The sequence below is a fragment of the Cupressus sempervirens genome, chromosome 9 (genome assembly GCF_028749045.1).
Source record: "Cupressus sempervirens isolate cs-2001-9-10 chromosome 9, ASM2874904v1, whole genome shotgun sequence".
NCBI classification, from domain to species: Eukaryota; Viridiplantae; Streptophyta; class Pinopsida; order Cupressales; family Cupressaceae; genus Cupressus; species Cupressus sempervirens.
Window position 1 is genome coordinate 380,331,255 of NC_143126.1, and position 20,532 is coordinate 380,351,786.

The 20,532-nt window shown below is 37.7% G+C and overlaps 1 protein-coding gene across 6 annotated transcripts in view; it reads right to left on the reverse strand.

Moving 5' to 3' along the window:
• Positions 1-1,122: 1,122 nt before the first annotated feature.
• The window catches only part of LOC149538860 (Ribosomal protein S5/Elongation factor G/III/V family protein), a 56,318-nt gene continuing 36,908 nt past the window's right edge, over positions 1,123-20,532 (reverse strand). For 3 of the 6 annotated variants that reach the window (XR_016356119.1, XR_016356117.1, XM_089800205.1), the window contains one exon: positions 1,123-1,463. The gene's annotated coding sequence lies outside the window, so the exon portion shown is untranslated. Of the gene's footprint in view, positions 1,464-9,987; positions 10,027-10,141; positions 10,246-20,532 lie in introns of those variants that run through there. The other 3 variants (XR_016356118.1, XR_016356116.1, XR_016356115.1) reach the window with 3 other exon arrangements.

Below are 20,532 nucleotides of genomic sequence, written 5' to 3' on the forward strand. Positions count from 1 at the left end.
TCATCCCTTTTACCACATATAGATTTAGTTTAAGTGATACCAATCAGGGACCAACCTTTCAATCCCAAAGATTCACTCTCACCATAGGATAACCCACATCTTAGAGTGTTTCCATGTTCCAACAAGATAGCTAGATTTTGTATCACTACAGGCGCAATCCTAATTGACAACAATTTGAACCTAATTGTGAAGCCTAGAAGAGTGAGTGGTGAGACTCACCATGTGAAAGTTGGAACGTCTTTGAAGGGTTCATTGGAGAGGACCATAGAAAAGTTTGTTCTTAATTTAGACATGGTGCATACGTCTGGTGATAGGAGTCCAAGAGGGATCATATAGGGTGGTTGAAATCAAGGTTGTGTTTGGGTCAACCACATTACCCTCTGCATCACTCCTCTCCCCATCTAACTATCTCTATCTCTACCTCTCCCTCATCTTTTGCATTTTCCCACCTCTCTCTCTCTAGACACGACACCTATGTAGCAATATGCCACCCTCTTCCTACAACTCTAAATCTATCTCTTCGTCCCTCAAATTCCATTCCTGTGTATTTCTTTTTTAATCTCTTCCCCATCTATGTCTCACTATATATCTCTCTCCACCTACCTCCATATCAGTTCTCATTTCTATCTTTAACTTTCTATCTACTTTAAACTAATTAGAGTATTGGCAAGAACTTTGACACATTGTGTCTCTTGTTTTGCAACATTACAAGTCGATTTTTCTAATCCTTTAACAACAATTATATCTAATAAAGCTTATGTGAGGATAATTTTCATAGATCTCATTATTTTGATTCAATTAAAGGAGGTTTCCACACTATTTAATTAAGAGAAACTATTAGGATAGAAAATTGAGTGGTGACCATTTTCTAATAATTGTGATAGCACTTGTTGATTTAATGTCTACTATACTTTACACTATTGCACTAATATTAGTGACTTTAAAGTTGTTATTGTTAACAATGACTACACATGTTGAATGAAATGTATTCCTTAAATGTAAACAATATCAAATTATATGATGTCACATAGCACACCAACAAAACATAACTTGGTATACAAGTATTGGCCACTCATTCTTCTTTTGACACCTTGATGAAAACATGTGATCTTAAAATCTTAGTTATAAATAAGTCTTCTTTTTAAATGCATTTATATTAAAAATAATAATAATTTACAAATCATGGGTCTTTAAGGCACAAGCCTTAAAAGAACACTCAGAGAAAGACTACAACTGTAACAAGTCATTACAACACATTATTAAAAAACTTCTATGAGAAACCATAAAACTTTTCTCCAAGAATCTCCAGCACGTGATCCTCCACTATAACTTAATAGTTCTGAGAAGGGATCCATTGTGGACTTTAGCAACAACAATTGCTTGGACTGAATTTGATAACATTGTTTTTTGAGCTCCTTATTGTAGCTGAACTTCTCTTTTAAGGCTTTAGCAAGGGAGGATAGCTGCAAAATGATACAACAAAATAAAGAATGCATAATAACTTCTATACGCACATAGGCATTAGCAAGAACAGCTTTGCATCTTAACATCCAAATATATAAAAAAGTACATTGACAAAACAATTCATATACCACGTTCTCTGAGCAATGCATCACTAACACTGCTGATTTCCAGCTTAAATTTCTGTGGAATATAGAAATGAAAGATTTAATTGTTTGCGAAAAAAAATTGCATGTTTGGATAGCCAAAAGGTGTGCTTAATAGTTTCTGTCTTGTGACAAAAAGGACATTTGGAGGAATATGTAGAAAGGAAAGAACGGCACTCTCCAACACCAACCTTAACGTGCGTGGTCTTCCAAGTAAGAATTTGTTCTGTAGCTTCAGTTTTGGATTTCCAAACAGCCAAGCTCAAGTTATACCATTTGAACTTAAACCGATACACTCGCCATTTCAAATTTAGCCTTAGATGGGTTTGGATGGAAGGCAGAATTTAATGATAAATTAGTTCAAGAGAAAAATTCTTTAAATTATGTCCTGGCAGCCACCTCCAATCTTTTAAAAAGTTGCATGAAATGGGAGTTGAAAGTTTTAATTGAAGAGTTAGTGGAACAGCTTCATGGACTTTGTGGATGTCATTGATCAGAACTTCAGAAAGATTTGTATTCATGTATAAGTTGTGAGTCACTTCTCCAGCTTGATGTGGAAAACTCCCAAATGCCCCTAAACTCTCAGATACCTTTTTTGAAAAAGAGTTTACCATGCAATTGTAAATTGAGAGCAAGAGGTTGCTCCAGAAAAAATATCAATTGGTTTCACGAAATTTATGAAGATGAGAAACTGAACCCATGGTTAAGATCTTGTACATTCCATTCAAGAAGAAGAGAGCTGCTGCATACTTTTCATATGCTCAAAAATTGTCTAGAGGCTTGAGGTTTTAAGTATTTTGCCATAAGAATTATATCTTTCCACCCGAATTCTTTCCTATTATTGGCTTTAGAAGTAGCAATTCTATGTCTAATCAGCAACTTCCATGGTGCTGCTCCATCAAGTGCTCTAATAATCAATCCATTTGGAAATCAAGCAAACTCCTTGTGTGAAATGGTCATCACTCCTAAATCCCCTTTGCTCTTTGGCTGAATACAATACAACCAAGAAGCAACAGGCAGGCCCTTTTTCTTATTCCATGTTCCTTATAACGGCTTTTTGAGGGAAGCCAACATGATGAAACATAAAAATGACTGGCAATGAGGATGTGTCCAGCCATGGGGAGAAATTTGATCAACCAAAGATCAATTTTACTTTTTAATTTGTGCATGTCCACAAACCTATAAAGAGACTCCTATCCCAAATGGAACGCCAAGATATATTGCGATGGTATCCAAGGTAGTGGTGCATCAGCTGAGATCATCCAAAATTCGGTCTTATTCAGAGAAGTTAGTGAGCCTGAAGCTGAACGATACAAGTCAAAAATTTCAAGGGTGTTGCTGATCTCCCCTTGAAAGTTTTGTATGAATAAATGGCTATCATCCGCAAAGTGGGAATACAGAGCCACTTCATCACCTGGCAGAGAGATTCCATGAATGAGATTTTGTTGATTTGCATGATGTAGAAGGTAGCCAAGTGCATCAGCAATGAGGACACAGAGCAAGGGAGCTAAGGGGCAGCCTTTTCTGATCGATCTTTGAAGGGAAGAAGCTTGAGTAATTGAACCATTGATAGCTTAAGCAAGCATTAGCATCATAAACAAGGAGTTTTATATGGGAAATGAGTTTGGGACCAAAGCCTAACCACTTAAGCATTTTCAAGATAAACTGTCATCTATCCTATAACATGTTTGGTCAAAATCCAACTTGATGAAGAAGTAATTTTAACTAGTTTGTTGAGCCCATTCAGCATTTTCCCAGGCTAACACCAAGTTGTCAAGGATGAATCTTCCACCTATAAAACCAGTTAGCTTGGGTCTTACAATCTCCTGGTCTATGCATTATGTTAAAGCATGCAGCTTCAGTCTGACTAACTGTGTTATGCACAGTTGAAACCGATGATCATATATATTCTCTGAGATCATTTCAGGCATAACCGAAACTCACTCTGCTTACTTCGATGTTTAGATCACTATTGATCTATACTTTATACGGGCTGGAGATCATTATGATTAGTTATACATTGTTAGACTTGTGTTAAGTCTGTAAACAAATCAGGCATGATTAGTTACACCAAACTGGTGTGATTGTGAATGTCCATGTCTCCATTCGGAGACATGTCCATTCATCATCACAACCTTTCGTGTGATATGTACACTTGATCCACCCAAGTAAACAAGGCATCAAAATCAATTAATGCAAGCACATCAAAAGGATCGAAGGGCATTCTGAGTTCAATAATATTGTTTTATCTCTGTTAAAACTGCACTAACTTCTACAGATTCTGGAAGCGAATCAGTCCATTGGCATTAGTATTCTTACCTGCAACAAACTGTGCATCAGTCTGCCATCGAATTGAAATCTGGTAAGAAACTTTACATGGTATCAGAGCAGGCAAACCCCAGGCCTGTTCATTCTGAAGCATCTATAGTGGATCAGAATGCCTCTACAATGTCATATCAGAAATCTGGTTCAAGAGGAGCCTGATGGAATATCAATACAGTGTTTGACGTTTGATGTGTTTGGGCCTGGTGCGAAGAGTATAAGATCAGGCAGATATTTTGAAGAAGTTATTGATTTATTTGATAAGTAGGAGATAATTTCCACAGCAAATCAAATTGTGATGTGAATATCAGGATTTAACTGTGTGATTTTGAGTCAAACATGAAACATGGGTCAATGAGTTTGACTCAAAATCACACAGTTAAATCCTGATATTCACATCACAATATTGATTTATTTTTCAAATGCAAATATCCAATGCATGTGAACTATTGGTCTTGGTTTTCAGAACTTGTCGTGACATCTACGTGTCCTCCAAAAAGAATATGTGAGATGGAGGAGGTCGTGTGAAGATTGGATAAGGATGGGCCACTAGATGTGGAGAAATCAAGAAATTTTTCTCTTCAGACTCCGTCTCGACAGTGTGCCCAAATAAAGAAGCGAGCCCACGAGACCAAATTGCAATACAAACTGATAATGATGCAACAACTTATGCCATAGACAGTCTATGGAAATTGATTGGCCTAATATTTTATTTTGTATTGAGGTGAGAGCGTAAACATTCATTCTGATTATATGGATTCAATCCCTATTTGTCTATGGCTTCTTGCACGGAAAGGCTCACTCTTACAAAGGATATATGCATGTATTACCAAACTGAACAGATGGCCAAATATCAAGCAGACATAATTGAACATCTTATTAAATCGCCCAGTTTAGGCTAGTATTGGCATAAGCTTTGACAGTAAAATTCTGAACATATGAAATGAAACCCATAACGGAAAATTCATTGGAAGCACTGAAAACTGGAGATGCTCTCACCAGCAGAGATAACAATTGAGATAGCAGATTATGTATTAATGGTGTTTGGCATTGCAGCTCGGTTAAAACCTATATCCAAGTTCATGGGCTTCAAGATTGTTGGTCTGATGACTCATCTATTCAAGCTATCAATTTCCTACAGTGAGAATATTACTTTGCAGACCTGTACACAGACACTAACAACACTTATGACTGCCTAATGGATATGCCGAATTATTCACCAAGTTTATTCTCTCACATTCGCATCTGACTCGTGAAAACTCCATGAAAGGTGCTAATGCGTACATGAGAATTGATTGCAAATAATTTCTCTTGCAGAGTAAGTTATAGATGGATGTCGTGATCAATATAAATTTTGGAGAAGAATCCTTGTCGTGTAATGCACAAGATTATATGCAGAATGATCTGAGTACTGGAAAACAAAATTTAGCTGACCTCCTATCAGTCAATGTGGCTTCATCACTCTAAAGAACCATAAGTCAGTCATTATAAAGAGAACCATAGCATATGATGGGTTAAATTTATAATGATGGATACGCAGATGGGTTAATATTATAATGATGGAAAGTGTGTATAGATAGAATATAATCTATCAATGGATGGTAGAGTCAAAACGACAAATATTCTATGAAGGATGAAAATTGAAGCATGCATTATATTTCCCATATGGGCTCACCTTATGAAAAGGAAATATTTGAAACACAAGGATGAAAGCATATGGAATTCAAATTCATAGGGAGTTTGGCATCTTCAAAGAGGTCAAAATGTTGATGAACTCGAGCTTCTGAGGGAGCAGATGGGTTCAGTCAACTTGTGACAATCCCGATCATAGTGATTGAGAGGGAGTTTCACTGTTGAAGGTGAAATACTTATGAGGTAAACTTTATTTAATTGATTATTATACTAATGAAATCATTTAATGCCTTATAGGCCCTGTCGTAATCATGAGGAAGTGACAACTTCCATATGATTATCACTTGTATTTGTTATTGTTATTGGAAGATGACGATCTTACAATCATGATAGACATAGTGTGATGGCTGAAACAGATCATGATATATGATTTCTAGCATGTTGGATTCAGTTCCCTAAAACAGACCATGACCTTCTAGATTGTGATAGACATCGTGTGATCATTGAAACATACCACAATAGATTATGAATGTTCCTATGATAAGTGCACATTACCTTTGAACATTTTGAGTTATGGTGAATATCATGAGATATTCTCGGTCATACCATATCTCTGATATCATATTGAGGTGATATCTAAAATGAGGTATCACATGTTAGGTAATTCCTCATATCACGTGTTAGCAGATATGTAAAACTGGGTATCGCGTCTTAAGTGATTCCTCATATCACGTGTCAGGTGATATGTAAAACTGGGTATCACATGTTAGGTGATTCCTCATATCACATGTTAGGTGATATGTAAAATTGGGTATCACGTGTTAGGTGATTCCTCATATCACGTGTTAGGTGATATGTAAATCTGTGTATCACGTGTTAGGTGATTCCTCATATCACGTGTTAGGTGATATGTAAAATTGTGTATCACATGTTAGGTGAGTCCTCATATCATGTATTAGATGATACGTAAAACTAGGTATTATATGTTAGATGATACTTGATATCATGTGTTATGTGATCACAAAATATGTAATATGGATATACCATGATCCCTTATGGTGGATATCATGAGACTTGATATCTGTGTACCCACCATAACTGGAAAGAATATCATGAGACTTGATTCTCTTAAATATATCTAGATGATACCTTTTAAATAAGGAGAACTTATATACATGCACTTTGTCTTCCCTAGCTAAGAGGGAGTGTTAAAGCATGTAGCTTCGGTCTGACAATAACTGTGATATGCACACTTGAAACCGATGATCATATATATATCCTGAGATCATTTAAGGAATGATTGAAACTTACTCTGATTCCTTTGATGTTTAGATCACTATCGATCTATACTTTATATCAGGTTGCAGATCATTATGATTAGTTATAAATTGTTAGACTTGTGTTAAGTCTGTAAACAAATCAGGCATGATTAGTTACACCGAACTAATCATTTAAAGCATGATTGTGAATGTTCATGTCTCCATTCAGAGACATGTCCATTCATCATCACAACCTTTCATGTGATATGTATACTTGATCCACCCAAGTAAACAAGGCATCGAAATCAATTAATGCAAGCACATCAAAAGGATCAAAGGACATTCTGAGTTCAATAATATTGTTTTATCTCTGTTATTTCTGCACTAACTTCTACAGATTCTGGAAGCGAATCAGTCCATTGGCATTAGTGTTCTTACCTGCAACAAAACTGTCCATCAGTCTGCCATCGAATTGAAATCTGGTAAGAAACTTTACACATATGATTCTTTTAGCAATAGTTTTAGCTATAATCTTATATGAAGTATTAAGAAGCATGATTAGTCTCCAATCTGAAATGTTGTTCTCATTTTTGCCTCTAGCAATTAGTTTAATCAAACCTTGATTGGGAGAGGAACCAAGGGAGACTTGCGCTAAAGCTTCTTTGCACGCTTCATAAAGTCCTCCCTAATGAAAGGCCACATTGATTTGTATATTTCTGCAGGTAAATGTTCCATTTCTGAACTTTTAAGTCAGCCATATCCTTCAGAGTGGCATCAAACTCTTCAAGCTAAGAGAGCAATCCATATACATCCGCTGTTCAGGATTATTTTTAGTAGGAATTCAATTTCCAACCACGTCTGCAATAATCTCCTGCAATTGATCACCTCCAGCAGGATCCATAAAGAGTTGCTGATATAACGTTGAAAGAAAGTAGATTCTATGTCTATCGAATTGTGAGTTTGTCATTCTTGGTCATCTATGGACAATTCTTTCTTTAGAATGTTTGTGTTTAAGATGGCTGAAAAAAGAATTTTGTACTTTTGTCTCCTTTGAATGAAGACTTGCCCGTATCTGAATCCCTCGACCTCAATAAAATTCAAACCTTCTGAGTTTTGTTTCATCAGCAGCAACAGCATGCTGGAGAGAAATGTTATTGGGCGCAGAATTAAGAACTCTTTTTTCCAATCGATACCTTAAAATAAATAAAAATCATTCTGTACCTTTGTCTAGCTATTCTTCTCCCAAAAGCATGTAGGAAAGTAGTACAACAGGCAATAACATCATTGTATCCAGCTGTCACCATCTTGAGGTCTTGGAATGTCATTCCAAATGGAAATGAGAGAAGCAAGACAGTCAGGGTGATTGAGGTGAGAAGTATTGAGCTTGTAAGGAAGGCTACTAGATTTTGAAGGGCATCCAGGGAGTTGCCAAGTCAACAAAATAGATTGATGGAAGGTAGAATCTATCAAGATGACTAAGTTTCCTTAGATCACCTTCTCTAGAGTTAGACCACGTAAACCAGTGATTGAGATGAGAATCTCTTTGGTCTACAATTGGGTCAGCAACTCCCAAGGAATTCCTTGCAAGGATCCAAGCATCAAATTGTTTTTGAAATAATTTGTGAGGGCTGAACCAGCTTATATCATGATGATCTTCTACCATACTAAAATCACCTCCCCATAACCATTTTGTGGTTGGCAGGTTATTGCACATCCACTCCCAGAGTTTGATTCGCGATGTGGAGTCATTGGGAGCATATATGGAGCACAGGCCAAATGGACCTCCCATACAACAGCAGTAAGCACTAAACACAATTATTTTTGAGATCAACTCCTGAAGAAATAATAAACTTGGCTAACCAAGGTGCGATTCCAAGAATTTAAATCAGCCTTCTTTCCATAATGATTGAAGAGAAAATGAACGCGTGTTTCTGCTATTTTGACTTCTCGCAACAAAAAAATGACATCAGACTTGTGGATTTGCAAAGCCTTTTGGACATGCACACGTCTTGAGGGGATCGAAAGACCCCTAACATTCCATGAAATAACCAAGAACTCCATAGGATTTTACGAAGGGAATCCATATCCTCTAAGTCACTCTTTGAACTAGATCTCACATGAAGCATCTTGTTGCTAAAGCAGGATAAGTGCCCTGGAGAGGTCCTGAACAGGGGATCTGGACCTTTGTCTATGAAGCCCTGGTGAGGAAGATCTAGCTCTAGGAACAGTAGATCTATTCCCAATGCATTGGTCAGCAGCAGAGCTGGAATTTCCGTCTTTTCTTGATCATCCTCCATCCTTCTTCAAGGATGGCTTCCTTATACGAACCTGGTTTATCAGAAGAATAATTTGAAATGAAGGAAAGAGAATTTAGAGCAGAGAATTGAAGAGAGTTATTCACTGGCTGTGAAGGAGGACGAGATGTAGGAATATTAATATACGGCCTTGAATGGGAGCAGGAACGGTGTTGTGAAGGTTGAGTAGAAGGGGAAGAGGGGGGAACAGTGCCAAGAGGAGATTCATCTCGAGAGTCAGAGGCATGATCAACTGACAGGGTTAAGAGGGATAAAGGGGTAGTTGACAATAGGGTGAAAGTGACTTTGGGTTTGCAAACAGGGTAGTCCCTAATCAGCTGTCCTTCCTTGTGGCAATAAAAACAGGCATTTGGTTTGTTAAGGTAGGAGTGGGTTGAAAAAACTGAAGCCTGGACTAACAAGGTGGAGTCTATGGGGTAAAGTTTGATTCAAGACTAACTTCACTACAGGCCCTGATTTGAACTTTCTAACCTGTATAGAATCGAAAATGATTTGTGATTTATAGAACTTTGAGAAGTTCAAAATTAGGGTGCTCAAGTATAGATCCTCTCCCTTAATCTATATTCCCCAAAATTAACCTCCAATAGCCTTGTTTGATGCTTACAGCAACTCCAGTTCACACAGTGTCCCATCTCCTCGTCATTGCCTTTTCCAGTGGGGATTCACAAGGCTAGCAGAAACAATTGTAAGCAAACTCTTTATGGCACAAATAAATGCAGGGGAGACGGATGATATCATAATGCCCTCATCTCATATATTTTACACTGGAGAGATGTTAATGGAAACACTAACAACACTTGTGCAATTCGGGTCATAATTATATCTACTAGCATCTAAAATTGTATACCTAGGGGAATGTGAAGATATTTCCTTTTTGCATCCATATCATACCTGCAACAAGTACAATACCAGGGAATAAAACTTACAAAAGTGCGCCATTGGAGTCCTGCATGTCTTAGAAAATGCAAATTCATCATCAGAAGAAACGGTGTCTACAAAGATTTACCTTAATCCACTTCTTTCTTTTTTACTCCTCTACTATTCCCATAATTTTCTCTGAATGTCCTCAAAGAAACAACGCTTACAGAATGAAATGCAGCCCATACCTTCCTGAGAAATATGTCAAACAAATTTTATTCTAGCTTCAGATTCATTATGCTTTGAGGGTGACTGTTGATTGCATAGAAACATACTATAAACATCAGAAAGCTTCAGCATGTAACAGGAGTTTAGAAATCAATGAACAAAGATACTTAACGAATGTAAGAATAAGGAAATCATCCCTCAACTGTTGATGAACCACAGATTTAGATATTGTTAGGTTGTATAAACAAATCCAATCGACTAACAGACAAAAGATTATAGTGTTCAATAAAAATGAACAGATACCACAACACAAAACTGTTTCTAACTCACTTGTGATTCACACTACCAGCCCACAGCAAAATGTTTTGTTACACCTCAGAAATAAGCACAGGCAGCTATAGAATGGCTACAAACTTAGACCCATGTAAGATAGGAGCACTGAAAAATATCAGTCAATGTCAATATGTACTGACATAACAGGTCATGTCAATGAAACAAGGACTACTCATCAGCCTTTATATGGGCCCTTCACTTATTCACCAGTGTTGTTGCACTTGGATTATGATGATCAAATACATATCAAAAAGTAAATCACCTCGCCATCCTGAAACCTGTTGTAAACTAAATCTCATACTGAATGTACAGAAAATATAAATATCTTGAGAACATACAGGTCACTGATGCACTCAAAAACTCTCTCCGTTTCAAGTATGCCACTGGAGTTGTCTTCATTTTGGCAAGCATTGGAAGTACCAAGAGCTTCAAATAATCAGCAACACTTACTTTACATCAAGATTCACAGCCCCATTCTTTTTCCAAACTTCAAATGACATCTAATTATAGTGACTTCTTTTTTGTTCTCAGAAATTAACCTTGTAGAAAAACAATTTATTTTTCTTACATAACCGCAGTTGTTGATTATCAAGAATAATATTATAAAAGTACAGAATAAAGACATTAAAACTCTCGAAAAATATTCTACCCAACCAACATAGCTAGAATTGTTGAAAAAGGTGAGCTACTCCTGGTGGTCCCACGGACGGCATGTCACAATTTTGTTTGCTGGCACTGCTATTGAATTATAGGAAGCGTTTGCAAACATAATTTGTTAATATACCAACCAAAAACAAAAAGTGAACCTTTCTAACCTAATAATCAAGAAGGAATTGGATTGCTTATACCTGTTTATAAACTATAAACAATAAAATAAGAACAAAAAATATGCCAAACAACAAACCAATAAAACTGTAGCAGGTTCCTGCGTTGGCATCAAAAAGGCAAAAACAAAATTGCATCATCCCTCTTCCTAAATAAAAAATTAATTAAAATTACCGCTTTGAATTCCATTTCACAGGATGCAGGAGGATAAAAGAAGTCCTCCAAACAAATTGGATAAGCTAATCTGTACAAATAAAATATAGGCCAAAGGAAAACACCAAATTCTCATCCCCTGCTCTAACCCAACAATCCATGGCTTAAATTAGGATTCACAGTCCCAGCTACAGAAATGTCAGATGCAATTTATTGCAAGCAAGAAATAAAATTATTTTCAATTGAACCAACAGTGCTAAATTTTACCCAAACAAAAACATCAACCTATAAGAGCAGAAAGAAAACACATCCTGTAGGTCGTTAAACAAACCCTTTTGAACTACTCTAGAACAAATCAGGATAAAAAAGGCACAAACCCTCAAATAAAATGAGAATCAATACATGTCCAAGCAATATAACCTAAAGAACAAGAAAGAAAAAATAAATAAAAATCTAAAACCACCAAATAAAATCTCTCTAAGCAAAATAACAAACTGGGATCTAACATTAAACATCCAGTGCCTTTGAGGCCCTAGGTACATTTAAAACTACAAATCTAGTGCCTTCATTTATCATGACAACAGAAATATTTTAGAATGAAACAAATCACAACAAAAAATTACCAGCGGATATAGATTTCAAAAAAATACTACATTCAGGACAATTGAGTACCTCAAGAATCTGCAACAATTGTGACATGCTATTAATGATTGCCAATAAGAAAAAATGGGTAGATGTGATGATCACAGAAGAATTCATCTCACATTTTTCATCTCTTGCACTCTCTTTCAACCTGATGATGGATCATGGAGTGTGATCCGAAATGTTGATGATAAAAATACTCACAATCAAAACCAAAAGCTTATATTTCATATTCTAATGGATTGTGGAAATCCGATTGCATTGATAAACTGATACTTGCACCAAAAAGGCCCTACAAATATTAATTTGCAAGAAATTTGTATGGCGATTATGAGCCATTAATTCTTTGCAATCCTATGGGCAAGACTTCAAAGGTCAAGGTTATTTTAGTGATTCTTCTCTTGCAAAAAGAAAATGTTCCCAAAAACTACCAAAGAAAAATAAAAAATGATGTAATGATCACAAAAGAATTCATCTCTTGCACTCTCTTTCAACCTAATGATAGATCATGGAGTGTGATCCGAAATGCTGATGATAAAAATACTCACAATCAAAACCAGAAGCTTATATTTCATATTCTAATGGATTGTGGAAATCCGATTGCATTGATAAAATGATAGTTGCACCAAAAATGCCCTACAAATATTAACTTGCAAGAAATTTGTATGGCGATTATGAGCCATTGATTCTTTACGATCCTATGGGCAAGACTTCAAAGGTCAAGATTATTTTAGTGGCCATCCTTCATATCTTGATCATTATGGCCCACTATATATGTACCTAACACAAAGTTTTTCTCACAACAGGAATACCTATCGACATAATCACCACAGGATTGTGCTTATTAGAGATTGACACTTTGAGATTTATTGATGCCAACAAAAAGTAGCTACGCCTTGCCCCAAACTAGAAAGAGAAACATCCACTAAATCATCTCAAATAACACCATTTGTGTCACGAGTTACATTCTACACATTTCTTTACAAAATGCAACTTGGAACAGAAGAGAAGAATAAATCAATGAGTTATATACATTATGAAAACAAAAGATGCATTGTGCACATGGTTCTTGCCATGATTTGGTGAATAAGATTGAATTTGGAGGAAGGTATACCAATTTGCAGAGATCTAGATAAAGATAAATTTATTAATGTCCAGCAAGAGACCACAAGGGTGTAAGGAAGTGAAAGCATATAAGAAGGGCAACTGCCAACAGCAGGAGCACAAACCGATGCCCGCAGAAAGAACAAAACAGGAAAGCAAAAGAGCACAACCAAGAAAGCCTATGTACTCCTCACATGCAAGAAGTAGTCTAGAACATAAGGTTATGTTTTGGGATGGGGATGCACTCCAAACCGCCTCAAGGAGCCACTGGACATGGGGTGGTACAGCTCCCGAGCGTAACCTCTACGAGGTCTCACAATCCTAGAGTGGCCAAAAGCATGGTCGAGGGATCGCTTCATTTCCTAGGTAGGAGACCCAAGGGCAAAGACAAACATGATGAGCTGGTCTTAAGTCTGAGTCAAAGGTATGTGACTCTACAAAGTGTGGTCATGTACCCACAAAGCCTCCTAAAGAAAAAGGGCAAGAAACCTCTGATTTGTGTATTTGAAGAAAGAAGAAAGAGATCTACGCTCTCTAAATAGGCAGTAAAACCTCCCCCTAATCTCCTAGAAGATGGGGCAGCAGAAAATAAAATGTCTCAATCTCTGTCTCCCCAAGTAGGCAGAGCAACAAATCCTATCCTCCATATCGATCTGATGATTAGTCTGAATACATAACCAATGAGAATCCACTGTGAAAGAGACCAAAGAGATGCTAAGGGCATAGTCTAGCGGCAAGTGAGGTACTAACACACACAATATGCCCGTCCTAAATATCCATGCAATGCTCAGCATAGAAAATCATCCTCGGGCATAGCCCACCTAGAGGATTACTCTAAGTCATGATAATGTAGTAATTGTAAATGTCGGTCCTAACATGCTCATCCAACTCTTGCTAAAAAGGAAGGAGATGAGTTGGGGTATCAAGAGAGAACTGAAAGGGGGGAAGGCAGTCAACCACAATCTTGACCCAATGAAGAAGGGTTGAGGTATGAGCGAACTAGCAGTAAACCCTTCCCGCTAGATCGGAACTCGCAATTACCTTCAAAGAATAGTAGGCCAAGTATGAGGATCTGTGGTAAACCTCAGAAAAATCTGCGAAGCTTTGAAGCCCATGAAGAAACCAAACCATATCAAAGATGGTCCCAAGTCTAAAAGGATAAGCGTCGAAATCGGCTAAGATGATACTATGAGTGGATCAATGACATCTAATAATGCGCCTAAGGAGAAGGGTCTCAACTCGCTTGATAGCAGCCCAATTTGCCTCCAAAAGAGAGGGCCCACAGACAATGGATTAGTATAGGACCATCAATTTGACCAAAGAGTCCAAAAGGGACATCTTGGTTGTGGTATCCTGGAAGTGGTGTCTAAAGCATTGCCACTCTAGCATTGCTACTCTAGGATTGTCAGGGAATCTAACCCCTTATCTACATAGGGTTGCATAGTCAATCTCAGACAAAAGAGGGCTCTGGAGAGCTTAACTAGGTAAGTATAGAAGGGAGTGATCTCGACCTCCTTGCCCAGAAAGTAGAAGTGGAGATGTGAGGTCTTCAAGGAGTTGGAGGCCATCACCCAACTCTTGCCCAGGTTCGCAATTAACCCTGCAAACCACAAAAAGAAGCCAACCCATCAAGTAGTCGTTATAGCCCCTCAAGGGACAAAGCCAAAAGAACCACATCGTCAACAAAGAGCAAAATGGATATCAACACTAATGTAAGTAGCAGCTATCACCACGAAGCAAGAAATCACGGAGGAATGTCTCGAGCTCATCAATGTAAATACCAAAGAGAGTAGGGAGGAGAGGGCAGCCCTACTTCACCCCACTGGTGCTCTAAATATAGTCTGAGCAACCCTGAAGATTCTTGACCTGCCTGAAACCCTCTCATATAATCTCATGATAGTCACCAAGAGAGTCTCTGAAATCCCAATATCCCTAAGTCTCTAGAAGAGAGCCATCTGAAGAACCAAATTGAAGGCCTTGCAAAAGTCTACAAAGCAACGATAAACTTTTGCCGAACAGTGTCGAGCCTCCTCAATAATGGCATGCAAAGTCAGAATGAGTCCATGGTCTGAAAATTGGTCTGAAAACCAACCGACCCCCTAGCTTGACAGTGTGTGTAGACAAGCTCCCTGGATAAGATGATGTTCACCACTGTAGTGCCTCTCCGATTTGATTTATGTAAGTCATCCTGATGGATGCAACATTGTTGATCTCTCCTTGAGAAGGGATCATGATTGTCACCATAAGTGGTCTACACCGTTGAGGTGATTGGATTTATGTTCTGTATCAGTTGCTTTGATTATGCTTTGGCTGATTTTTGAAATTATGATGTGATTTATAGTTCATCGAGGTTTGTGCCAGTGGTTATCAGGATCGATGTGGTATCATGATGTTGTTTCGTGATTACCCTGAGATGTGTACAGAGATTGCACTGTGTATTGTTACCCTACTACACTGGAGTAGGTTCCTGTAGCAGTGGTTAGTCATGTTTATGACTGTGTTCGCTTATGTGCAAGTGTCTTTCCATGTTGTTTAAACAACCATTATTATATGCTTAAATAATTAGAAATGAACTGTCCATGTTGGATTCATTGGTTGTGTTGCGGATATTTACCTTGTTATATTTTGATCCGAGAGATATTTGTTACTCATGTTATGTTCTACATTTGAGATGACCTAAGGGTCGGGTATTATACTTGATTTCAGTATCACAAATGTTAGACTACTATGTTGTTCAGTTGATCATATTGCATGATGATGCCATTTTGAGATGACAATGTGTTTTATGATGATATCAGGTTATCCGATATTTGGACATACTTATGATTATGTTATGTGATGGATTTAATGTTATGGTTATTTACTTCATTCTTGCGTTGTTATACTTTATGCACACATGAGTGATGTAAATGGATTATTTCAGTATAATTAAATAAATGGTTAAATTAGGTGATTTAAAGCATTTATTGCTTCGGCTATGTTGTTATATGCATTTGCACTTGATCATGTTGTTTAGTGTGCAGGATTTATATCCCTAGCAGTGGCACATGGAGTTAGTAATTCAACCAATCATACTTACCAATGTCGTCCCTATATGGTCAACGTATCATTATTTTAATTATTTAATTAATCCTTTTAGTGATTATTAAATCCGAACTCATTTGCATTATGTGAATGGACCAATGAGTGTGTGCATTTAGAGTTTCACATTGTCGCGAAAGTTGTTAAGGAAATTTCTGTATTTTTGAATTTCCGAGCTTTTAATTGATTTATTTTGATTTTCTGGCAGCTTTGCCATAGATGAATTCCTATTACTAGAAATAGGCTAATAGCCTATTTTCATTTGGGTCAATTCAGGTTTTAACTAGGTTGGCTAGTTATTTGCCCTAATTGATTATTCACTCGAAATGTGAATAAGTATCCAGAAAGGAATTTAATTCCTCACTTCTCACTTTTGAATTAAAAAGTTTGAGAATAAAACCCAAAATCCTCTTCATGAGGAAATACTATCTTGTTCGTTGTGGGAGCTACGGGCATGAGATCATCGCGAGATCAGGCTCGTTGGATCCAGCTCGGGGAGACTTTGGATTGTCGTGATTTCTGGCTACTTCTGCGGGGTTTTTATTTTATGGTTCAGATTCTTGTTTTGCCACTTTTGGCTGAGGTAGGGCTCTCCTGTTTTATTGTTTCTACTCCATTTCAACTTCTATTTTTGGTAGTTATTTGTTAGGAGGCTGAGAACTAGTGTTTCCCTCCATTTTTGTTTGTTGGTTATGCCCGGTTGGTCAGGTATGAACATTTTCCCTGTTTTCAAGATGAGGGTTTGGGGTTTCGAGCCGTTATGTTGGTCGTTTTTGCATATAGTGTTCGAACCCAAATTTTATTGGATTTTTGGGGTTTTTGTGCCCAAAGACCAAATGGGTTTTAATTTCGAAGTTTTTTCAGTTTTTGGGGTTTTTACCTCATTTTGCGTGCCGCCTTGTTTTCTCGAGTTTTCTTGGCATCAGTTCGGTCGTGGACTTGGATCATCCGTTTGGATGTCAGTCAGACCATTCATTGTTGCACTTTTATGTTTGCATTGGGATGCGTGTCACATCCATACTCCTGACATCATGTTTGGTTGAGTGATTTTATACCTCATGTTATGGTTGCTTTTGGACCCTTGTTATTGTTTCGTGGACACTAGGATTCGTGTAGAATCCATACTCCCAAATTGAGGCTAGTTGAGTGATTTCATGATGTATGGTTTTATTGTTCTTTGGGATTCGTGTAGAATCCGTCCTCCCGAGTTGTTTTCGGTTGAGTAATATTTTGCTTCTGTTCTCATCTAGTCCTTGTGTTATGATCTTCGGGATGGTGGTGCGCCACACACAAGTGCATGCTTGTACATTTGTCGGGTGACTTGTGAGGCCTGATCTTCCATGGTGCTTCCGGAAGTTATGATCATTGGGGTTGGGTTGGGAATTTGCATGCCTACGGGCACTCATCATTGGATGAGCATGGGTAAGGTAGGGCAGCATATGGAGGGGGCTTCTATCTCGCAGCCTGGCAATCATGGCGCCATAGGTTGGCAAAGAGAGCTTTAATTAAGTGATAACTAAACAAAATGCGTGTATGGTAATAAAACTTAAGATAATAAAATGTGTGAGCACCCGATTAAGTTTGAGGACACAATGTGTGAGCACCCATTTAAGTTTGAGGACACACAATCTGAGCTTGGGCTTTTCGATGCCCAGCGATTCTTCATGATGTTAGCCCCTACTTAGTAGCCCATTGAGTGTCTGACCAGGACCTATAGTTTATGCATTGACTATGTTCTTGGTTTCAGTCATCATAATGTCTAGCGTGTGTGTTAGCCATGGACATTTGCTTGGGTGTGTTTGTGGTTGGATCATTATCTCCATCAGCACGGCGGGAGTGGGCCTACAAGTGCCACATGGTTGGGAAGCATAGCTACTCATACCACTACTAGGGACCAGTGTACAAAGACAGTCTTTTGTCCTAGTGCGACCGTTGCTGGATGTTCTCACTTGATACTTTGGGTTCCATAGTGTGCTTTCTTGTGATTTATGTTTTCATTGGAATGCTTGGATATCATGTTTAGATGATGTCGGTTTATGATGTTTAGCATACGATTAGATGATGCGAATTGCTTTATTAGCATATCTATTGCTTATTGGTTTAGCACGTTAGATTTCCTATTCGTATGATGATTAGCATATGATAGATGATGTTATCTATTTTGTAGGATTATCTTATGCTTTACTTCTAACATGTTAGATTTCCTTATGTTGTAGCACATTTTAGTAGTGATGTCCTCATAAGATAGCTCTGCCGATCTGGTCGATAGTTTGGGAGATGGCTAGGATCCACGATGGTCTTATGATGCTATTGACGGTTGGAAGGAACCACGTACTTAGTTTGGTTTTTCAATTATTGTGATGTTATTTCTGCACATTGCGATGTTGCTTCTATACACTGCGATGTTGCTTTTAGTATGTCCTTTTTACTACCTTGGTTTAGATGGATAGATGTTCCTCTTTCTTGTTCATGACATCTTGTTGTTTATGCTCTCGAGTGTTTGTTCCTCAATCTACGTGGATCCAGCACTCCCCAGTATGGAGGAAATTCATTCCTTAGCTTTTTACCCTTTTGTTCTCTAACTTGTTTTGGGATCTCGCGCAAAATCGTGCTTTCTCGCACGAGAATCCATGATCTCACGTGGTGCGTTGGGTTTCTTCACGTGGCATTTGGGCACTTTCTCGTGCAAAACCCAACACCAGTTTTGGGTGTCTTGGCTATTTGACCAAGTATCTTCTCACGCCAGTTGGTGCACATCCTCGCGCGAAAAGTATTTCTTCGTGGAGCATGTTGCACATCTTCGTACGAAAATTTGTCAGCTATTGGTCCTCACGCAAAAAACAGGGGGCATCTCCACTTATTTTCAGGGATCGATTTTTGGTGATTCTAGTACCCGTTGGGTTTACTTAATTTTCCATGTCTTAACAGATCTTAGATTCTTAGTATTGTTGTCATTTTCAATTTCTATTTCCTATTGTGAGTGTGTCAATTTGAGCAATGGCTTTCGGACATTTGTTGCTTGTCGGGATGGTGGTTAAGTCTTTCGTTGCGATCTTTGTGATCCTTGTACCTTGGCTTGAATTGAATCCTTGTTCCAAGGATCTCCGAGCGGGGCATTACAAGCACAGTGGCGTAAAGTTTGGCAAGGTTTGCCCAATCATTATGGTCTTGTAGTTGTCGAGGACCGAGATTGAGCCAGTCTTATGGATTGGATAGATAATGTGTTGCGACCAAGAGTTGGGAAAACCAGTACAGACTACTCTGTTAGAGAGCACAAAAGACTGCAAGGAGTTGTTCAATGTAACATAAGAAATTGTGGAAAACATATTTTTACAAGAACATTGCTATCAAAGTCGAATAGTTTGTTTTTATTTTAATTCCAAAACAATTAAATAAATTGTAAGTGATGAAGTGATAGCCATCACAAGGAAAATGGATGTAATTACTAAGTAATGGTGAATTCTAAGTTTTGCAAATCATTGGAACAGAATGTAGTTGATTAGATGTAGATATTAATCATAAAAAGATATGGTGATATGAAGAATTCTGTAAATTTTGAGAGGACAGTAAAAATCCATACATCATAGTATTGTGAGAAAATGCATTAGGAGACCAATAAATTAAGAGCTTGTATGTGTTATGTGATGCAGAAGGTACATAGAAGTAAGAAGGTGTACATTAGCATGCAGTCTGCAATAAAACTGTCGAGCTAGTAAATGTATAAAATTTGTTTTTTCCTCAATATAAGAGATTAGTTTCTTTATGTTTTGTTGCATACAAAATTGAAATTTCATTCACTGTTGTTTTTTAAATATGGCATCCATTACATGTACATTGTTAGTTCCTAGAATGCTCTTCATAATGGACATTCAAATGTCTGTATGGACACCACTATAGCTTTTGACACCTGACAGTAGGGCAGACAGGAAGAAAATCGCTCTCCCTCCTTGCTCGTACGTTGTCTTTCTCTCCATCGCAATAATTTGCCAATCAACTTCTAGTTTGTATGTCTCTCTTGCATATTCAACATGCAATGTCCTCTCTTTCAGCAAAGGCCTATTGTTGGCAAGCAGTTAAACTTGTATAGCAGCCTCAAGCTTTATTTAATGTGTTGGTTGTCTGCTTACAGTTTTCTGTCTTTTCTATTGACCAAAAACAATGCTGTTAAGCATT